The 22,961-nt window shown below is 25.4% G+C and overlaps 2 long non-coding RNA genes across 2 annotated transcripts; one reads left to right on the plus strand and one right to left on the minus strand.

Moving 5' to 3' along the window:
• The first annotated feature begins 647 nt into the window (after positions 1-647).
• Positions 648-2,220, plus strand: LOC111240786. The gene is made up of 3 exons (XR_002666355.1): positions 648-701; positions 1,248-1,328; positions 1,803-2,220. It is a non-coding gene; the product is annotated as an uncharacterized LOC111240786 (long non-coding RNA).
• A 488-nt stretch (positions 2,221-2,708) lies between these two features.
• On the minus strand, positions 2,709-6,507 carry LOC111240780. Its single transcript, XR_002666348.1, has 3 exons — positions 6,205-6,507; positions 5,584-5,628; positions 2,709-3,266 (listed from the first exon to the last, which is right to left on the minus strand). It is a non-coding gene; the product is annotated as an uncharacterized LOC111240780 (long non-coding RNA).
• Positions 6,508-22,961: the final 16,454 nt, after the last annotated feature.

Raw genomic sequence — 22,961 nt, forward strand, 5'->3', positions numbered from 1 at the left:
CCAATGTTAAAACAAAGATTGTTTACTGTAGAAGTCATACATTTATTAATTAATATTTTCAGTTTGAATTATTATAAATTAGTTATTAATTTTAGAAACAAAAAATATTTGGTTATCATTAATTTAGATATTAATTTATAAACTATTAGATAATAATCTTTAAAATAGTTAATATTATAAATAAAAAATATAATTAATGAAAAATTTAGATACTAATTCTTTTATACTCAAAACCTTAATAATTAATGGAGTGATATTAATTATAATTTTTTTATTGTACAGACAAATTATTTATAATTTATAAATTAATATTTATATCAATTTATATGGTGATTAAATATTTTTTATTTCTAAAAGTGATTTTTATTTAAATTATTTTATAGTGTTTTACAAACATCAAACTTATTTTTATAAAAATTTAGATAACTAATTTATTATTAATAATAAATATATTATGATGCAAGATTATGATTTTATATCTATTTTCATTTTTTTAAGTAATTAACTTATTAATTTTATTTAACAAAAATTAATTAAATAAATTAAATAAATAATAAAACTTTTTACAACTACACACACATAGTGGGTCTCGTTTTCGGCTATATAAAGGTTCACGCCTCATTACTTCCGCTTCCCTTTCTCTTTCTTTTTCTCTTATATTTTGGTTGAAAGCTTAAAAATGAAAGCTCCTATGTCAGATGGTAAGTTCTCATAAAATACCAGCATCTTCTTATTTTCTTTTAAAGATATTTAAAAATAATGTTAATATATTATGTCATACATGTTACTGGTATCTGTTTGAAAAACATGGATCTAGTTTATGTTCTTGTATATTCTGAATATATTTTTACGTATGTTTTTATTTTTTGTTTTTTTAAGATAATTAAAAAATAATGTTAAATTATATGAAACCTGATTTTATATTAATATATTATGTCATAGAAGGTTACTGGTATCTGTTTGAAAACATGGATATACTTTATGTACTTCTATATTATGAATATATTTTTACATACGCAGTCACTTATAAGATTGTTTTAGTAAACATTATGTTTACTTTTAACAATTTTTTTGACATATATATCGAACTACATTAACAAATCACTTCGATTATTCATCTTAGAAAAGAAATTTAGAAGTTAAAATTTTGTAGACATTATGTTAGTTTATACAATGAGTTGTAGCAGAAAGATTTTATTCACAAATTATATTTCCTATTATTTAATCTTCTGTTATTTTGCTATCAGGTATGAAGAGATCCAACAAATGCATGCCGTTTTATCTTTCACAACAAAAACATTACAGGTTAGCGTATAAAAACATTACAGGTTAGCATCAAATTTCATTATGTGTATTCAAAAGTTTGATATGAAAAAGATAAATACTGTTATACCTAAATTATAGGTAAACTATAGTAAAGAACAATTTGAACAGACATATTTTCAATCATATCAATGATTTAAATTTAAAGAAATTTTGAGTATATATTTTTTACTTTTGTAATCATATCATAAAATTTTGACATTTCGAGGATATTTTATTTTTATTTTTACTGTTAGCAGATAACTTGTAATAATATTTCAGCTTTAAATAATTTCATAGAAAATTATTTTTAATTCAAAATTGTGAACTGAATAAATTGTTTTGGGTAATTAGTATATTAAGTTGCAAGGATTAGTTGATTGATTTGACAGTTTACTTTATTTTCATTTTTCCACATACAAAATTTTATTACTTAGATGAAACTAAATCATATCCATAAGAAATAATATTTCCTATATTTGATGTGATTTTACAAACAGGTAAGAAGAGTCCCCAAGAAGTGTATGGATGTATGTTATCTCAATGCATCAAAATCAACCATCCCATCTTTCACAGCAAAAAAACATTACAACTTTATTCAGCAGCTCGAATTGAAATAACTTTGTAGCACTTTTTTTAAGGTGTGATGCCACTTTTAACCTTCTGCATAATTCGCATGGAGACAGCAAAAACATGCATTGGTACAACTTTAATCGAAGCATCAGAATTTGGCCATCTGACAGATGCTTTCTTTGTTGGCTTTCTTAATAAACTTGTTGCCAAATTCAGCATCTCAATGCTACGTTAATGTGTTCATATTAGCTTTTTAACATATCTTGAAATGGAACTTTGGTGAGAAAAGTAAATGCATGTTTGGATATTCATATGCTACACATTTTAATTTGATAAAATAAATTATGGATGAATTTTGAATGCATTCAATTAAGATACACGAATCTATGGTTGAATCTCTGACAATGCAATTTGGCCTCTATACATAAAATCTTAAATCTAATTTTACTATGATCTATTTAACTAAGTATACACCTAATTATAAAAGAGATTAGTGGATAACATATTTTCCTTAACCTCATACTATTCTACATATTTTCAAAAATAAAAATAAAAATTGAGGAACCATTCAAGTAAAAGAAACCAGTGATTTAAGTATAATATATACATTTGTCGTATTAATATTATTAAATTAATAATATTATTTGTTATATATATTCCCAAGAAACATTATTAATAAATTCTATTATTTTCTTAGCTATATTTCTATTATTGTTAAAAAATTATAAGTATTTTGTAATACAAAACAACAAACACCTTATTAAGATGAATACATGATAAACTATTTTTTTAATCAGAGTAAAATGAGATTTTGATAAGAGTAAACATTCACTTTCTTTGACTCGTAAAAGTTACTAAATCCATGCTTTGTGAATGCACGCGTTGAATAGATGATATTTAAGCTTTGGGAACATTGGGAACATCTAAGGTTTTATGCATAAATCAGAAATTGCATATTGTAAGATTCAAGCATCTTAGTTGAATGCATCTAAAATTGACCCATAATCTCTCTTATCAGAATACATTGAATTATATGCCATATGGATACCAAATGAATTTACCTATACAACCTTTTCAAACCTTTCCAAGGAACAAATCATCTGCTAACAACCTCTTCTTAAACCCTCCGAAATTCAACAATCACAGGAACACCGCTGATTTTTCCAACTTACAGAACCTCTAAATGGATCACGAAAATCGACCGTCGCCGCTAAATCTGCCGGCAATTTCTCCAGCAGTCGCCGCTAAATCCTGTAAAATAATAAAACTTCTCGCCTCTCATGTTTGATCTATTGTAATGTTTTTGCTGTGAAAGATATAAGATGGTTGACTTGATTAGCAGCGTCATCCCTTGTTGATGATGTTACCGTTATGGATGAAAAACTCATTGTCTGGAAATGAAACTCGTCAAGTAAATGATTCAATTTACAATACAACCCAAAAACAAAGGAAGGTTTTTTGGAAGAAAAAAGGAGAAAGATGTGACCAAAATCATTCAGTTTATGTATATTGCAGTTGATAACAGATTTTCTAAGTCGAATAACAACTAGTGTTTTTGAAAATGAAGGAAAGAAACATTCACAAAAGGGAAAGAAGCATAAACTAAAGGCATAAAAAATAAACTAAGAGCAAACCTCTCGGATTCAACTTCAACATAATGTTTATCTGTAAGATATGCTTTGTTGAAAGAACATATGAATAAGGATGAAAATTCTATGTGTATTTATAGGCACTAAGTAACCACATAACACTTTTCAAAACCACAGAGAAATAATTGCATTAAACAAAGAAATAACAGTCGTATAGATTTTAAACAGGATTTCCTTCAAATTAAAGTACTGAATTTGAATCTCAACATTGCATGGCTGCCATTTGTATTCGCTCACTATAGAAAAGGACAATATTTTTTAATTATTTCCAGAAGACAGTGTCTGATGAGATAGCAATGCATTGATGCTTTTGTTGCATCCCAATTTTCACAATAAAACATAAAACGTTGCAAACAAATAATAAATCACATATCTATAATATTGTCATTATTAATTTAATCAAATATAAACTATTACACGTCATGTTGCCAACAAATAAGAACCGGATACATTGAAATTGTAAGATACATATAAATACATTGTAGCCATATATTGAGTTCTTTGAATGAACATATAAACGACATAATTGTTGTTGAAGCTGAAGGCAGCATGTTGCATCAGATTTCAATGGAATCTTGAAGGAGAGTGTGGTCTTAGATGATGTTTCAATCAAATTGCTGTCAGAATAATTTACATTCTAACTCACCTTCTTAATTGCATTCTAATATTAGTGTTCATTAAAGGACATTCATACATTTAATCCATTTCAGAGTGTAATATATCATTATTTCAACTTTTGTTATTCTGGAAACCTATTCTATTCATGCCTACCATCTATTATGTTTATTGATCTACTATGTTATGTTCTTTACAATAATTTTAATCCAAACATTTGACTAATGGGTTTTGCTTCTAACTTTGTAAAAGAATGAACTTTTAAGCATTACATTTATAATAGATTTTCATCCTTTCATATAGGATTTTCAAAATTACAAATCCAATTCATTAGTCAAATAAATGGATCCAATTAATTATTAATTAAATTCTTAATAGAACTTCTTTCTAACCAATATATTTAATAATTCATGTAACTACGAATAATAATATATCTAACAAAATCCATAATCTAATATGAAAAAGTATTAAATTGATTATCAAATTTCATTTTCATTAATACTAGTAACCGTAAAGAATAGGTTGCAAGAACAACAAAACATAAAATAAGAATAAATTACGTTCTCAAATTAATTAACACATGCATGTAACTTAATGTACTAACTACACAGAAAAACTTAATCAATTCACAATATTAAACAAAGTGAACTTGTCATGTCTACTAAGCAAGTTTAAAACATAACTTTAGCTAATCATATGATAATAATGCAACTAAGATGCTATCTCCTCTACAATATTGCATCTCTTCTTATCTATTTGCACATGTACTATTTATAAGTACATGAAATTAGCTATTTTATTTTCTTATCAATAAATAAGATAATGCCAAATTTGATATACATCAAATACATTTGGAATCTTCTTATATGATATTATGCTGCTAATAAAATATACATTTGATCTTTCGCAGCAAAAACAATACATATTATACAAAATCTCATTACCTTATTATATTAGCATCCAAGTCACTGCAACAGATAATCAAATGTTTATTTTATAACGGTTACGGTTTAATTCATTGAATAATTTATTAATATTATTATAATAAATACACTTTTATTTTTTAAGTGATATTTGTTTAATGACATTGTTTAATATTTCTTATAGAAGGAATGCTTTTATATATTTTCTTACTTAGAGTATTGTGTTGCATTAAACTTGGATGTTAACATGATGAGTTTTTCTACATTATGTATTGTTTTTACTGTGAAAAATCGAATATGCACTTGATTAGCAGCATAGTTCTTTAATTTTAGATATAATATAAATTTTTATATATAATACTGAAGATTGATAATGTTCTTAATTATTTTAATACTTTTTCTTCATATTTCATTTATTTACCGTATCAATTGAAATATTTTAATTTATAAAATATCATGTATTAATCAATCAGATATATTAAAAATTAATTATATAAAACATAGTGAATAGTGAATAGTACCTAATTTAAGCATCTCCTTTCCTCCACAATGGTGTTCCTAGCTATCTGCAAAATAGCATGGTTAATGGGATGGTATAACAGTAAATAAATATGATTTGTAAATAAATATCATATAATTTAAAGTGAGTTCAAAATGATACCGATAAGTTAATGACAGTAAATAAATATGATTTGTAAATAATATACTTTATACATTTGTTGTTGGATCTCTTTACCCCTTTGCAAAATCACATGGTTTAGAAGATCCAATAATAAGAAATATAATTTGTGAATAAGATCTTTCAACCACAGTTTTCTGGTTGTAGAAACTAACATAATAGTATAAAAAAATTTAAGCATTAAATTTCTGAGATAGATAGACTATTCTTCTTTCTTTTATAAGATGAATAAATGAAAAATATAGAAACATGTTTTTCAAAGAAGTAACCTATTATTATGAATAAATAAAAATAAACATAATGAAAAATAAAAAAATCTTTAGTGGTTGTATATGTAAAAATCTGTACAAAATATAGAAACATGTTTTTCAAAGAAGTAACCTATTATTATGACATAATATGTTAATATAAAGTAAGGTTTCAGAATTTAAAAATATGAAGATCTACTCTGTAGAAAACTTACTGTATCAGAAGCAGAAAACAAGAATATGGATAGGTAGAAAGGAAAATAAAGGAAAGAAAAAAAAGAAGAATATGGGAAAAAAAATTTGAAAAGAAAGCGGCAAGAAAGAAAGGAAAGATGAGAGGAAACCGTGAGAGTCGGGTGGAGTTTTAGGGTTTTAGGTGGAGTTTATATAGAGGAATAAGAGGCCCACTGTCTATTTAATTATATGTCTATTTAATTATACGTGTGGTTGTAAAAACTCTCATTATTTAATTAATTTTATTAAATAAAATCAATAATTTAATTTCTTAAAACATGAAAATAGACATAATATCATAGAATATGCAGCATAATATATGAACTTGATAAATTTGGTATAAATTGAATCAAATTTTATTTGATGAAAAAATTATCAATTAGTCAAATAAATGTTTCATACTAAGTTATATATTAATAAGATATGTAAATTGATGGAGACAAGTATAATCAGCTTAATAAGTAAAGCTAAATTTATATGGTTGGAGATTTATATGGTTGGAGACAATTTGAAATATTTTAGTTTAAATACAATTAAAAATCAAATTGATAATTAATTTTCAAGGACTTATTATCATTTTAATTATTTTGTTCAATTTTGTTCATATCGATAATATATATTTATTTGTATTAAATGAGCCTGTTTAATAATAAATCAAAATAAAAATATTAATTAATAAAAGTATGTCTTTTACAAAAAAAAAAAATCTTTTATAGCTATTAATGATATTTTTGTTTTTTTTATATGAAGTCATTTGAGATTTTTTATTTTTTTAATTTAAGAGAAGTTAGTAATAATGTATAAGTGTAAATTTTGAACAAGATATTAAAAATCAAACATCTTAACAAAATTAATAAAGAAATCACACGCTTTGTTATCAATATACTATTCTATTTGTTAATTGATCATTGGGTTTATATATTGAGTATAAAATTGCATCGCAAAAATACATTTTGTTATATTGATCAACGGCTTGATGTATTGAGTATATAATTGCATCGTGAAAATGCATTTTGAGTATTTATTAGACGGTAGTTAATTAGGACGTCCAAAATATCTAATGATGTATGGCGTTGGTTATACATGATGTCTAAGGGCTAATAATGTTATATCACTTAAAAAATTATTATGTGAGAATTTATATTTCGCCTATTCTTTTTATGCGTTCACTGTTATAAGGTTCTTGTCGATGACAACTTCAGTTACCACTAAATATAATTTCTAACTCAATTAACACAAATGTTTGTTGATTGGAGGTTTTGAATATGATTTTTTTTCTTCATTTGATCAATTACTTGTTTTTGCATGGACACTTTTTAGCCTACTGTTTCTACACCGTTCACTATAACACCCTTAACGAATATAAAAATTTTTTCTAAAACATTCATTTCACATAATCAAACTTTATTTAATTATAATGCTGAAGCAAAATAATATTTATAGACATAGTCTATTCAAAACGAAAATCTCCAAATATCACTTTTATATAAAACACCAAATCTAAAAACTTTTTAAATAATAAAAAAAATAATCAACCCCGAAATAAAACGTCTCAACTCTCGTAAGTTACTTCGATTCGGTTTTATCTACAACATTATCTATTTCTGTACAAATATGATAATCATAGGTAGAAACCACAACCACAACATGCAAGGGTGAACAACCAGAAATATCATAACACACAATATACAATAAGCATTTTAAACACTTAATAATATAATCATATTTCATCACAACATTAACATCACAACCAAATCATTCATAAACTAATGTTGTTTTCTTGTATTGTGTCGTCATAACCTGTTCTCACTAACATGACTATTTGAGTCATCTTTCATCACAACTTCAAACTTATCTCCCCGGCTTTTCAAGGACTAACGAGTAAAAACACTGACACTACGCGCACCGGTGTACTATAGTAAGCACGACCATAAGCCATTGAGAGAGACGTCTAACCCTATCGAGTCCTCGCCACGAGAAAGGGTGACACTCGAACCTCTATCTATACAAGAGACTTCAACATCCTTAACGTAGGGTAGTATGAAAAGCTAACACAATCGTCCACATTGCAAGGAAATAACATCATTCATGTTCACATTACAAATTCTATATACATTCTCAATAATATGCATTTATCCACCAATCACAAGGTTTATAACACAATTTTTATTACACTTCATATTCAAAACCTCCAAGATATAAATTAATTTATCAAACACAAAGTTACACTACACCATGATAATCTTTTAATTAAAGTACTCAAAATACCAAGATGGCAAGAACTCATGTGGGACCATGTAGCTCATTGTTACTCAAAAAGCATACATCCACAACATTGTTCAACCACCTTAAATATAACATCTAGTGAAAAGAAAACATGACCTGATGACCATGACTCACATTACGCAAGTCCAAAATCAAAACTCTTTTCTTCTTTTTTTTCTTATAACAACAAGATTTTCTTTTCTCACTCGACTTTTCTCTCTCTTCAAATGACTCTAATGTGCTATAGTAATCTGACTCATCTCTACTAAAACAAAGTGATACATATTTGTCCACATTATTTGGCCTATTCTCCACATAGGAAGGGAGCCCTACACATATTTGCATGGAAACTCTCAAGCATCATAACTTTGTTATTCCTTGACATCAAACTCTTTGTTGGGATAACCCAACAAAACATACATACTACCTTCATAGGCAAAACTCATCACAAATATTACATAAACCCTATGTCCACTCATACGTAAACTCTTACATAACAATAGCCACAGATAATCATAATCATATACACATGTATAAATTCAAGGATTATCAATCAAGATAGTTAAGAATACATATAACATATAACCATAAACAAACAAAAGTAAATTTCCTCATACATTAGTCAATCCTAAAGCTTTATCTATACTTCCAAATCACCACCAATATTCCTTTGCACTAAGGGTTTTCTTTTGTTTTCTCTCTTCTTCACCCAAAATGTCAATCTCCTCTCTTTCTCTTTTTTCTCTCCTTGATTTAGAGAGGATTTCTAAACATCAAATCACCCCTTTCTCTATACCTTATTATTTATAAATCAATCCAACTCTACCTCTAATATTTTCTTACTTATAATAATACATTTTATTCTTATTTATTATAATTAATCTATCAATAATACATATTATTATTATCTAGACATAATATTTAATTATATATAATAATATCTAAATATATCATTTAAAATATCTACAATATCTAATAATAATAATATCTCTTTTACTTATACATTTACTTATACAAGGTGTATTGGAACATACAGAGTAATTATTCAAACATACATTTACTTTTCTTATCAAAGCTTCATTTCAACATACATGTGGTTTAAAATGTTAAATCGATTAACATGAACACATTAATGTAGTATTGAGAGATGCTGAATAGATAACTAAACACAAGACTTCTGCAAAACAGTATAAGGAATCCACCGATAATGCTGTTCTGACGTAGTATAATGATTCCCAATTAACATTTTTGCTGCCACCAACCATGGCATGCATGAAGGCTAAGAGGAGGACCACCTTAAAAAATGTCTCACTATGAATTCTGCTTTATTTTTTTCTTTTCATATAATTTAATTCAATGAAACTAGAGAAAGAGAAAAAGTATGAATCTCTAACTTTTTAAGATTACTGGCTTAACGAATTACTACTACTGGACAAGTTTTTCGTTTAAAGTTACTAAGTTGTCTTCTTCAGCAAAAGATAATTTCATATATCCTTCTGTGCAATGGTAGAACACATGTATGGAAACAGCAAAATTATTAAAACAGCAGCATCTGTGCATTCTTCATACTCTGTCAGATGAACGACATGCATTGGTTTTCCATTTAACGAGGTAAAACTTCAATGAAAGCATCTGAGGAAGATACAGGATTACAAGGCAGGACGCATTATTGGAAAAACAAACTTGACCCAATTTTCCTTCCTTTTTATTTTCACCAATTTTCTCTGCTTTCTAAAGAAACTTAGTTGAGCCAACGTCTGTTTTGAGGAGACTGTCAGAAAGTTGTAATGCACAGTGGTGAATTTGAATGTGAACATTGCATGGCTGCCATTTGTATCCAAAAACCATGAATCAGTTTCTGTCTAACATAACATATCAGTCTTGGACTAATAACCTAGTTGAGCATCTCAATGCTACATTAATGATTTATGTTAATTTTTTTCAAAATAAATTATTAATTTATTGCTTGCATTTAATAATTTAAAATATGCGTCTAAAGACAACAAAAGGTTACACTTTAGTATTTCTTTAAAGTGTTTGGATTTATAGATTTTTTTTTTCCAGTAACATATATATTTTAATATTTCTTTTCAACAATATATTGTGTCCATTATTTTCGTTAGACAAGATATGGCACATTGTATACGTCTAAGTATTAGTTTCAACAATATACATGTCTGTCATTTGTATCCAAACACCATGAATCACTTTGTCATTATCAGTCTTCAAATCCCAATTAAGTGGTTTAACTCTATTAACACATTTAATCAATTAAAAAAGTTAATTAAAAATATATATATATATATAAAAGAATTTTTATAATTATCCAAACATAAGTCAAATTTTATATATATAATCCTAAACAAAAACTATATACTTATTTATCACAGCCTTCTTACATTACAACCATAAAAAAAAATAATTAAATTATAATACAATATACATCTCCACATTTACTGTCTAAAGCTTGTTCTAATAAATTCATCACCCTTTGTTTACACCCATCAAATAATTATTTCAAATCATACAATAAACACAAACAACAATGCAAAAGGGTAATATAATATTATAAAAGAACCTACTCAGCAATTATAAAACATCAATATAATTCATTTTCAAACCAAATCAAACTTAACCATACATATGAATTCTAGACTTAATTAATCCAGATATATAGATGTCAGATTATGTCAAGTAGTATACTTATAATAGTGGAACAACTATCCCTTCCTCCCAAGTTATCACACAAAATTAGTCCTTTAGAATCTATGAACAAAGAACATCATATCATAGATTAAGATCTCATACTACTTCTCACCACATACCCCTTCTCTGTCTAAGATGAAGTGATTATTGGAGCGTCAAAATAACTTTCAATATTGAATCCCTACATCAATATATTATTCTACTTGAAACAACCATAAGAATTTACCTTAGAAACTATTTTCAAACTATACTTCAATACATATATAACCTCATGCATAAACCATCATAATATTCAATATATATTACCAAACCATCATTAAAGTATTAAAACATTTCCATTCATAAATAGCAGAAGAGAATAAAATAAAAGAAACCAAACCTCCATACAGGTGCCCAACAACTTTTTTTTAGAGATAATCAATTATCACACCTGAAAATCGATTATTCTAGAGAAAATTCATGCAAATATGATCTTCTGATCGAAATAATCAATTATCAAGTAAGATAATCAATTATAACTATGAAGAAAGGATAAAATTCTGAGTGAAATAATCAATTATCAAATAAGATAATCGATTATTCTTGTCAGGTTTTGACAACAATATGATTTTTCTGATTTGATTGCATCTAAGAATCATCCAAATGATCCAAACAGCGTCTTAAACACTAGAATTGATTTAAAAACAAGTTGTAACTTAAATTGGGTGTCAATTTGGTTATTTGACTAGGAAACAAGATTCAACTAATTAACCTATGACTCAAAACACTCGAATTTTGGGTTTTTTTTTTTTTTAATTTTGTTTTGTTTTAGTTAATCTACTCTTGATTAAATGATAAATGATATAATTATGTTTTATTAGGTTTAATTTTGTTGTTATTTTTATTATTTTTTCAGGGTTAAAGATGCTTTTATTCTAGTTCCTCAACTATCAAGTGCTTTTAGATTTAGTCACCCTTCCAAACTTTGTTACACTTTGATCCTTGTTCTTGAAAAAATTATAAATTTTTGTCCTCCAAAACCAACGCCATTAAAATTAGGCTGAGTTGTTAATAGTGTGTCACACTGTAAACTTTAGAAACTCTCTCTCTCCACAATCACCCCATCTTTGACTCTTTTTATTCCCGCATGACGCCAAGAAGATCAGTACGCCAGCATCTGTTAGTGTTCTTGATTTTGTCTCCAAATATGTTAAATTTTAAAATACTCAATATTAAGATTTTTTTTCTCTCTTCAAAAGAATTTAGATATTATTTTCATCTAATTTTAAAATAAACTAAAAAAATTAAAAAGAAAAAATCAAATTTTTCCCAACTAATTTATTGGATTGAAGCTTTCTAAAGTGTATGTAAATTTAACTTAGATTTCTAATCTTCAGCGCCTCCTTATGTCTTTTTTCTTTAAAAGCTTTTGCTGCTTTTTTATACTGTAATTGCAAATTTGTCTGAATAAGTAAAGTTTTTTCACATTCTTATATAACATTCTATACAAGTATCTATATGAAAAACTTAGATTTAAATATATTGATGGTTTACATACATTCTAAATTTATTTTATATATTTTTTTCATTTAACAGTAAGCATTTTTTGTTTATTTTTAATAACTTTTTTTTTTCTGAATATAAATGCTGATGAGGTCTATCTGTGTTTTAGAGCATGCAACATTGTGCATTCATAAAAATAATTAATTAAATTAGTTAAAAGAAATTGCAAAAAAAAAAAATTGTAATAAATTCATTTATTACATAACTTTTAAAGCCAATTATTTATTTTTTAAAAAAATTATTATAAAGACTAAAAAAATATTTTTATAAAAGTTTAGATATTTAGTTAATTTATGAACATTTAATAAATAAGCTCTTCAAGTTATCATATTATTTTAATTTAGTTAATGGTATTTTTTTCTATCATCATTATAATGAATATTCAATTCTGTATGAAACATTTATTTGATTAAATTGACAATTCTTTTATTTTATTTATTTATACTAATTTTATAAATTTGTTTACATTTATGCCTATTTGAAAAAAAACTATCAATTTATATGTATTTTGAAATTTCAAGAAATTGAATTAATGGTATTATATAATAAAAGTAATTAAATAATGACAGAATTTTTAAAACCACACCGTGATTCTCCTATATATGAGGTTAACCTAAACCGATTAATGGTAACTCATGCGCTTCCTTTAGTCTGTCTTTCCTCCTTTCGTTTCTTCTTTCTTTCATATTCTCATTATTTTGTTGTTGTCGGAAGATGCTTTCTGAAATAGTAAGTTTTCACTTTTCATATTTCTAATATTATCAATTTGTTTCAATTTTAATGTTATTGTTTTCTTAATAATTAATTGTTCTTGTTCATTTCAAGATAAGTAAAAGAATGGTATAGTATCTAAACTCATTAAACCTTAATCTGTATTTGTTTGAAAAAAATCTAGTTAATGGTTCATGAACTTGTATATTCTGAATATAATTTTACATATTAAGACTTTTTTATTTTATTTTCATTTAACAGACAGCACTATGCTTATTTTTGACAACTTCTTTCAGGGTATATATCTAACTACATTAACAAAACACTTTATCTATTCATCTCATAAAAGTAAAATAGCTGATTATCTGAGAAATTTAATACTTAATTTATTAGATTTTATACAACAAGAGAACTGCGTCAGAGATATCTTATTCACAGATAATATTTTCTATTATTCCATCTTTTAAATCATGTATTTTTTGCAATTAGGAAAGAATAAGAGATCATATAAATGTATGTAAGGATGTTATCTCAATGCCAAAAAAATCAAGGGATGCTTATGCTAATCAAATGAACGATTTCATCTTTCACAGCAAAAACATTACAATGTCATCAGGTTAGTATGTAGAAACTACTCTATGTGTTGAAAATTTTGATCTTTCATGTGAAAGATGGCTACTGTGATATCTTATAATTGTGGGTAATGGGATGATGTTGAAAAAGATTTTATTAGTTTGAGGTTACATTTTTTATTTTAGGGTTAACAATAGGTTATAATAATATTTAACAACTGTAAATATCACGAATTCAAAGAAAATTAACTTATATTGTGATGTGATAGGTGTATTAAGAGTTGTTCCTTTGTTATTCCAATAGAGAAAATTCTTGAAAACTTAGGTTATTTTCTTGAAAAATGTGACAAAGATTTCATCATTAGGTGGATTTAATTTAAAGAAAATGATCATTTTTTTTTATTTTTTATATAATTTAAATTATTTTTTATTTTTACAAAGCAATATACTGGAAGAGTTGTGCCGCACAGAAAGGTTGGGGATATGTAGATACATCATCAAGATAAATCAGGTGAGTAATAATTTGTTTATTATTGTGATTATTTGCATTAATCTTTGTCTCTTATGCTAATGCTAATTAATTTCTATTTTCAGAATACAGACTGCTCCTTTCTTCAATTGTATTAAGTAAAGATAAAAAAGATAGAAATAATAACAGTGTCTCACCAGCTCAGATTTCAACTTGTTTTCTTTACAAAGAATACCCTAATAAGCTCACAAACACCAAAGTTATTAAATTTTTTTGGAAACCTTTTCTTTAACAATCTTAATTTAATTATTTCTTGAAGAGTACCGCATTTATTGTCTTGTTATGTGCCAGTCTCAATGCTATATTAATGCTTCAATGTTAAATTTTTTAAAAATAAATTATTAATTAATGTATAAGATCATTTATTGTTTGCATTGAAAAGTTAAGTAACTGAAAAGATTTTGTGGAATAAACACAAAAGAAACACGTCAGTTATAAAAACCTTCGAGAAAATCAATGTTGCTAACTGTTATCGGGGTTTTTCCCTGACTAGCAAATTTTGGGAGTTTTGATAAAACTACCACTATAAGATTATCAGTATTTACAATCGAATAATTTAAAACTAAAATATTATATTATTAAATAAACAATAAACATGTTTTTTTATATAAAAATTGTTTAACATAATATAATAATATTATTTATCCAAAGTTCTTTTTTTCTTTTTGTTTTACTTTTTAAGGTTGAATGCTTTTAGGTGGATATGGGAATTCGAAGTGCCAATAAAACCTAATCTGACAGCTTCGAAAATGGACTTTGAATTTTCAAACAACAAAGTCTATACAAAAGAGATTTGATATTTTCACTTTTTTTTCTTTTTTAAATATATTTATTTGATATCATTTTTATTATACAATGTGCATTTAAACTGAAAACTGAATATATTTTGTTTGAGTAAGTAAAATTCCTTATTAAATGAATTTATTGAATAATTAATTGGATTACTAATGAATTGTATTTGTAATTTTGAAAATCCTATATGAAAATCTATTATTACTAATGTAATGCTTAAAAGTTCATTCTTTTATAGTCAGAAGTTTGGATTCAAATTATTGTAAAGAACATAGTACATCAATAACATAATAGATTAATGATATGATATATTACACTCTGAAATGGATTAATGTATGAATGTCCTTTAATGAACACTAATATTAGAATGCAATTAAGAAGGTGAGTTAGAATGTCAATTTGATTGAAACATCATCAAAGACCACACTCTCCTTCGAGATTGGATCTGAAATCTGATGCAACACGCTGCCTTCAGCTTCAACAACAATTATGTCGTTTAAAAAGAAATCAGTGTATCTTACAATTTCAATGTATTCTGTTCTTATTTGTTTGCAACATGACGTGTAATAGTTTATATTTTATTAAATTAATAATAACAATATCATAGATGTGATTTATTATTTCTTTGCAACGTTTTATGTTTTATTGAGAAAATTGGGACGCAACAAAAGCATCAATGCATTGCTATCTCATCAGACACTGTGCGTTACAGTTTTCTAACGTTTAGCACTGTTATTTCTCTGTGGTTTTGAAAAGTGTTGTGTGGCTATAAATACATGGAACATTGCATTAAACCAAGAAATATATCTTACAGATAAAGATTTTGTTGAAGTTCAATGTCAGAGGTTTGCTCTTTCATCTTAGACGAGTGAATTTATTTCTGATGATGCCTTTAGTTTATGCTTCTTTTGCTTTTCTGAATGTTTCTTCCTTTCATTTTCAAAAACCCTTGTTGGGATTCCCTTCCCTTATATTCATACATTTCTATATATTCGTTATATATAGAAAATCTGTTATCAACTGCAATATACATAAACTGAATGATTTTGGTCACATCTTTCTCCTTTTTTCTTCCGAAAAAGCTTCTTTTTTTTTTTGGGTGCAGACTTCTTTGCTTTGTAAATTGAATCATTTACTTCACATGTTTCATTTTCATCCATAACGGTCACATCATCAAATATCAACAGATGTCATCCATAGACGATTTATGTGTTTTCTCTTTATTTTCTATTGTATTTTTTGTTCAGTTTCAAGAAATTAATGCAAGTATGTTATCTCAATGCATCAAAATCAAGGGACGATGCTGCTAATCAAATCAACCATATGATCTTTCACAACAAAAACATTACAATATGACAAACATGAGAGGTAAGAAGTTTTATCATTTTACACATAAATGTCAAATTAGATATTCAGAAGCTCATGCATAGAAGTAACTGTGCAGCACTTTTTTTTTTTTTAAGGTGATGCTCCTTTTAGCCTTCTACATAAAGGCATAATTCATGCATGGCGACGGCAAAAACGTTAATAGGAATTCTTCATACAGAACAGCATCTTCCTACTATGTCAGAAACTCGTGACAGAATTCCAATGCCGAGTGATTTATAACAAAGTTTGGCCAGTTAATTCCCATCATCTTGAAAAAAAAGTGTTACACAGTTATTTCCATGCACTTGCTGCTCAATATCTGATTTGGCATTTATGTATGAAGTCATAAAACTTCTTATCTCTGCAGGTTTGTCATATAGTAAGAAAGATCAAATGGTTGATTTGATTAACAGCGTCATCCCTTCATTTTGATGCATTGAGATAACATACTTGCATACATTTTTCTTGCATTTTTTTTTACCTGTTTGCAAAATCACATCGAATACAGGAAATATTATTTCTGAATAACATCTCTCTGCAACACGTGACTTCGTTTTATGTTTGTATGTGTCAATGTATTTATCAATTTTACATCCAGATATTAATCATAATGAAAATTGTATTTGTGTAACTCTATCACGATAAGCAACAAATTACTAATATTATTAACTTTGGAACATCATAAACATATATTGGAACAGAACAAAAAATACATTAGAAATTTAAAAAAAAAAAACACATGAAATTCATAGTATTACTCTATATCCAAAGAATCGTCTAGTTGGTTTTCCATGAGCCATTAGTGTAAAAAAGGTTTTTTATACACTAGTTTTTTTTTCTTTTTTTTTCTTGATTTTGGAACTATTTATAATTGATGATTCTCACTGCGTTCATAATTACATCTCTTGAATTAAGAGTAATTACTCCTGTTTTTTATGTATTATTTTGTGAATGTTATTAACTATTGTCTTATTTTGGTTGTTCTTAATCGTAATTACTTAAACTATGGTCTTAATGTCTATGGATTTGTTCCTAAATTATTATGAGTATATTTTTTCATTGGTCTAGGGAGGAATATTTCGTCGAATTTGAATGTGATTCAGTCTGAGTTCTTTAAGAATAAAACTTTCTAGATTATTATTCATATAAAACAATTCTCATCATATCCATATAATCTTTTAACCTTTATGCAATAAGACTTCCATTAAGTTGCTCTACAATTTCTCCCTCTCTCTCTTCTTAAGTAATAGTGTTTTGGTAGGAGGCTTTCAATATACTATTCCAATGAAAAATAACATGTTTCAAGATAATTATAGTTTAATTTTGAATAATGAAAAGCTCTACCTATTTGTTTCAAGGTATTTGTTTATGTATATATACCCGAAACCACCTTTTATCCCATATCATTTGCAAGGCAAAACCAGCTATCTTTATATTATTATTCTTATTACATAAAATTTATTAAATATAGAAGCAACAGCAGAGCACAGATACCAAATGGTTAAAACAACATTCTCCATCACAACCCTTATGCATCTTCACTTGTATGAATTTTATTCTTAGAATAGAAGTCCCAAAAGTGTTTGGAGAGAAAATGGTAACTAATTTATCCATGGTAAGAAAATCATGCCATTGACAATTTAGGGTTGAAAAATGTTTAGAAAGAAAAAAACTAGAGCTTTCTGTATCACTTACCAATCCTACTAAACTTGTCACCAGTTCTTGCCAAAAACATCATAAGTTTTCTGACTCTAGATATTATTAGTTGGCATTTCATAATTACATAACATTATATATTACATAATCATGACAACTCAAATTTTAATTGTTAATGTAGACCTACAAAAATATATATATATATATATATATATATATATATATATATATATATATATTTTAATACACGATTTCGGAAGAGTTTGTAACTAGGGGCTAGTGGTCATGGCAATTAAAAAAAACTTATAGATTATTATGTTGGTATTTTAATTTTTTTTATTAGTGTGAAAGTAAAAGTATAACTTAAATAAGATTAGAATTGTGAACCCTAATAATCTTATAGTGTCACTTCTTTCAATTTTAAGAATGTTTTCTATAGAGTTCTCATTTGCTGGAGAAGATATCTAAATCTTCATGTAACTCATAAGAATATAAGTTGATTAGCAACTATTCATATCTTTGCTTATAAGAAAATTTTATCATAACAGAATATGAATAGTTGATGATTGAATTTTCTTATAAGAATATTCTTTCACAAAGTCGATTAACTATTCATATTCTGTTATGATAGAATCAATGTTGTTGATTGACTTCGTGAAAGAATATTTTTATAAGAAAATTCTACCATAATAGAATATGAATAGTTGGGACTTCGTGAAAGATCCAGAATAAAGAAGCTAAATTATATTACTGATGAGTTAGATGAAGATTTAGATATTTTTCCCAACAAACATGGAACCCTAAAGAAAACATTGTCAAAATTGAAAGAAGTTATTATGTAAGATTGATTCTTTTTCTTTTTCAGTTCACAATTCTAATCTTATTTAATAATTTTTCTTGATATTTCATTCATAGTTTCGGTTGAAATATTTTGATATATAAAATATCATATATTAATCAGATATATTAAAATTTAATTATGTAAAACATGTGACTAATGGTTTGTACTCATAGTTTTATAAAATATATTATGAAATGATGAAATTACACTTTAATATTAGTTATAGTAAATTTTCATCCTTTCTCAATAGGATTTCAAATACTATAAAAAACAACCCATTAGTTACATATTTANATTCAATTAATTATCAAACCTTAAATTTGACTAATAATAAAATCTCATCAATACATGTGATAATAAATCAAAAGATATTTCTAACAAAATACCACATACATTAATATAGAAANAAACTATTACATAAATTAAAATAGTTATCAAATCTCAACCATCAATGCATGTGACCATAGGTAAGAGATTTGAATAACAAGGAAAAATGAGAATAAAGTACTGTTAAATCAATCAACTAATCCTTGCAACATAATATACTAATTAAGCAAAACAATTTATTCTGTTCACAATTTTGAATTCCAAGAAATGTTAAAATATAATTTTGATGGCTGACTTTGGATTAGAAAGCAAAACAACAACAAATAATTTTCTATGAAATTCAAATTATTTAAAGCTAAGATATTATTGCAAGTTATATGCTAACAGTAAAAAAATTATTGCAAGTTATATTTTATTGATAATTAAATATTATATAATAAATATTAATTTTTTAAAACTTTTATTTAATAAATATTATAATAGCATTTGAATTATTTATATTATTTAAAATAAATTTCAATGTTAATTAAAAAATAAATTTAAACTTTAAATAAAATTTAATTAAAAAACTAAATTTATACTATTTTAAATATGAGAGATCAAATTAATTTAAAATTAAAATAATAATAATTTCAAGTTAACAATTAAGAAACCAAAATTATATTTAACTTAATTTAATATATTATTTCTGACACTTTGCACAATATTGCATGTTCTAAAAACAGGTAGATCTAAGGAGCAATGTAGTTTTTATATGCTAACCTTTAATGTTTTTGCTGCGAAAGATAAAATCGTGGATTTGGCATTGATGTTTTTGATGCATGCAGGATCTCTTCATACCTGATAGCAAAATAACAGAAGATTAAATAATAGGAAATATAATTTGAAAATAAGATCTTTCTGCCTCATTGTATAAACTAACATAATGTCTAAAAAATCTTAACTTCTAATTTTCTGTTGGGAGATGAATAAATAAAGTGATTTGTTAATGTAGTTAGTTATATATGATAAAAGAAATTGTTAAAAATAAACATAATACTTACTACTAAATGAAATAAAAAAAAAAATCTTAAAAGTTTGTATATGTAAAAATATATTCAGAATATACAGATACCATAAAGCAGATCCATGTTTTGCAAACAAATACCAATAACATAGTATGACATAATATATTAATATAAATTAAACTTTCATATAAATTTAACTATTTTTTAATTATGTTAAAAAAAACATGATCGAGAACTTACTGTCTGATAGAGGAGCTTTCAGTTTGTAGGCTTTCAACCGAAATATGAGAGAAAAAGAAAAGACAGAGAAAAAGGAAAGAGAAAAGGAGGCGGAAGCAGAGGGACTGAGAAGTGAGCCTTTAGGTTTTAGATTATCTTTATATAGCCAAACATGAGTCCACTATCGGTTAGATTATGTGTGTAGTTGTAAAAATTCTATTATTATTTAATAATTTTTGTTAAATAAAATTAATAACTTAATTTCTTAAGAAATGAAAATATATATAAAATCATTGTCTTGTACAAAATGCATCATAATATATGAACAATCTTGTACGAACAACCTTCAAGAAATTATTTATTATTATTAATAAATTAATTACCTAAACTTTTATAAAAATAATTTTGGTATTTGTAAAACACTAAAAAAAAATTTAAATAACAATCAATTTTAGAAATAGAAAATAATTAGTCACCATATAAATTAATATAAATACTAATTTATAAATTAAAAATAACTTATCTCTACAATAAAAAATTGTAATAATAACCAATTATATTTGATTCCTATATTAGTTATCAAAGTTTTGAGAATAAAAAAGTTTTGAGTATAAAATAATTAGTATCTAAATTTTTCATTAATTATAATTTTTTATTTATAATACTGACTATTTTAAAAACTATTAATTAATAGTTTATAAATTAATATTTAAGTCAATCAATATGATAATCAATTATTTTTGTCTCTAAAATTAATAACTATTTATATGTTTTCTTATAATGAAATAAATAATAGGTTTTAAAAGAATAACTATTTAGTTTATTGTCATTCTTTATTGCTATAATATTTTTTTATGCTTATGTATCATCCATTTTTTATTGTCATTCATAAAAGTATCTATTAATAGTCCTGGGAATTAAATAAAGAATAAGAAAGAAAAGAAAAGAAGATAAGAGAGAATGAAGAAGAACAATGATGTTTTTTTTTGTTCTGTTTCACATTTTCATATTTTTAAAATTTTTAAAGGTAACAAAATGATTATTTTTCCCTTGTGGATCCAAAAGACTTTTGAGTAAGAGAAATATGATATTAGATAACTAAGTTAAAAACATAATAGTTGTAGTAAAAACTTTCTTAGTGAATATGTTGATTGTTGTCGCTGTGCAATCAACTATATAACTCACTCATCTAATAAGCTATAATCGTCTTATGTAATAACAATTATTAGATAAAATTAAGTTAAGTAAAGCTAACTTTCAACAAATCTGTCTAAAGAACTCGTCCTTAACACTTATTTAAATTTGCATAAATGGTTAGAAGCATAAAAAAAGGTATAAAAGACTTGGACAAATATACAATACCAATTACTTAAAATGATAATTATACAAATATTAATAAAAGGTAAAATATTTATCTTTTCTAAAATTATTCAATAAACTTTTAATTATTTAAAAAGTATAATAATAAAAATATCAATAAAAAACCAAATGTTTATCTTTTTAATAATTACTATAAACTTCTAATTATTTTAAAAAATAATAACAAAAAAAACATAATAAAAACATGATAATATCAATTAAAACTTAATTAAGAGTAGATTAAATAAAACAAAACAAAATTTAAAAGAATCCAAAATTATAGTGTTTTGATAGGTTGATTAGTTGAATCTTGTTTTCGGGTCAAATAATTTAATTGGTATCCAATTTAAGTTACAACTTGTTTTTAAATCAATTCTAGTATTTAAGATGTCATTTGGATCATTTGGGTGAGTCTTAGGTGCAACCAAATAAGAAAAAATATGGTTGTTGTCAAAATCTACAAGAATAATCGATTATCTCATTTGATAATAGATTATTTCAGTCAGAATTTCATCCTTTCAAAGCTCTCTAGAATAATCGATTATTTCACTCAAAAGGTTATCTTTGTATGAATTTTCTCTGGAATAATGGATTATCAGGTGCGATGATTGATTATCTCTAGAAAAAATGTTGGGTACCCTGTATGAAGATTTGGTTTCTTTTGTTTTCTTCTTTTTTGCTATTTATGGATGGAAATGTTTTAATACTGTAATGATTGTTTGGTAATATATATTGAATTATGATGTTTTATGCATGAGGTTATATATGTATTGAAGTATGGTTTTAATAGAGTTTCTAAGATGAAATTCTCGATGATTGTTTCAAGTAGAGTAATGTATTAATG

Source organism: Vigna radiata, unplaced genomic scaffold (genome assembly GCF_000741045.1).
Source record: "Vigna radiata var. radiata cultivar VC1973A unplaced genomic scaffold, Vradiata_ver6 scaffold_198, whole genome shotgun sequence".
Classification (NCBI taxonomy): domain Eukaryota; kingdom Viridiplantae; phylum Streptophyta; class Magnoliopsida; order Fabales; family Fabaceae; genus Vigna; species Vigna radiata.